A 2103-nucleotide genomic window follows, 5' to 3' on the forward strand; every position below is an offset into this window, starting at 1 on the left:
AGGGTTTTTAAATAATAACAAGATTAATGCTTTAAAAGAAGAGTAAAAATAATAAGCATCTACAACATTACTCAACATCATTTCTTAAATATTTAAAATGCTCTGTAAGTATGTGGAATTTTAGATTTAACACACTTGCAAACTGAGAAGCAATCACTCTCAAAACAGTTCAAGTACACTAATAATTTTAATTTTAGCCGTTGCCGTGGCTTCGGTGCTGGAGGACGATGTCCACCAACAGCAAGGTTGGTTTGATCCCCGACCCCCCTATTGTCCAAAGTGTCCTAAAGACAAGACTTTGATTCATAAGTTACATTTACATTGAACCTAGCTAAGGTTAAAATGTTCCATGACAGTGCAAAACATTTACAATATTTCTAACTAAGAAAATTAAGACTTTTGCCAACAAAGACATGACAATAGTCGGTAGACTTAAAGCATAAAAAACACACAAACCTCACACAATGTACACTCTGGTCTGGAGAAATACCTTCAGATGTTTTGGCATTCTACTGAGTTTGTTATGTGTTATGTAGGATTATCCTTCATCACTTCTTACAGATTATTACATCAAACATCACACTGGTAATCTTCACTTGTTTAGGTTTCTCAGATGAACAGAACAATTTCCAGACACTGTAAAACATATCAGAAAGAAGAAAAAAATATGAAAGGGTTACTGAACATAATATTTAAATAGAAAACAAAATAGAAAATGTATTCCACAAACAACCAAAATGATCATGACATTCCCGTACCTCTCATTTCTCCTTTGGGACAACTTGCTTACAGCAGGCACAGCAGCAGCGACAGCAGTAATGCCGAAGCTGACACAGGAATCCACTGCATGTCTCTGGAACTTCTTCAGTTTCTCCTGCATTAATCTGCTCTTGATTGATTTTGGTTGAAGCTTGTTCTGTTGTCTGGACTGTTGCGTCACTGGTGAACACGTCCTTGGTGCTAGTTGTCAGTGTCACTTTTTCTCTGACGTGGAGTTTCTCAAATTGACTGAGAGTACCAATTTTAAGTTGTTGGAGCTCTAAGTATTTTTCATTGAGTGTCTTGTTGTCTCCATTCCAATCATTTTGCAATAATTTCTCCTTACTTTGCTTTTTCTCCACCTGTGTCTTCTTCGGTTTCTTTTCTTTTTGTAACAATGTTTTCTTAACAAACTGATTGATGACCTTGAGTCTTTTCTCCAGATTGTTTCTCATGCCATGAGCCCTGCACTTCATCTGATCGATCTCCTTTTGTTCCAGTCTAGTGTCCTTCCAGATCTTGCGCAAACAATCTCTTTTTGCCATTTCCTGTTCTGTGAAGTCATCTATGGCTGCCGATAATTCAGACACTATTGCAAGTTCCTTTATCTCTACATTCATCCCTTGTTCGCCTTCAGCTCCGATCAGAACAACTTCCTGCTCGGGTTTTAGGGAGACAGCTGCTCCTTCAAAATCACCGTCATCATCTTCAGATGTTTGCTGCTGTTCATAACTGTCTGTCTGAATAATGCTATGTGACTGTTGAACATCTTTCTTACATTCAGACTCGTCAAATTCGCTCAATTTCTCCCTCTCAACCTCATGCTCATGCAGCCATTCTTCTACTGCAGCCTCAGTTTGAACTGCTTTGTGACACTTTCTTTTCAACAGATGTTTCTTTTCACACTGCATCTGATGATAAAGACAATTGATCTGATTTTTCAGGTTATCAATTTCTTCACACTTGTGTCCCAATGTAGAGAGTAGCTGAAGTATGTTACTACTTTCATGCTCAAACCTGTCAATATTCATACGAGGCACTTCATATGTCTTTTGACTGAGGTGTTTTAGTATTCCTCTCAGACGAACAATGGACTGAAGGACACTACTAAGTTGGTCCTGTTTGATGACAATCTCAGAGGGTTTGCCATCCATCCCTTCATGGTGAGTTGAAGAAAATTCTCTTTGAGTGTCAATGCCTTTCTTCATTGGATATAGTTCTTCCATTTCGTTGATTATATCAAGAAGAGGATGAGTGCTTTCTTTAGTGCTGTTAGGTTCAGTCTTTCTGATTTCCTGCAGGTCTTTTTCCTCTTCTATATCTTGAAACTTTTGCTTCCATTCA

This window comes from Stegastes partitus, unplaced genomic scaffold (genome assembly GCF_000690725.1).
Source record: "Stegastes partitus isolate 25-593 unplaced genomic scaffold, Stegastes_partitus-1.0.2 Scaffold180, whole genome shotgun sequence".
Lineage (NCBI taxonomy): Eukaryota > Metazoa > Chordata > Actinopteri > Pomacentridae > Stegastes > Stegastes partitus.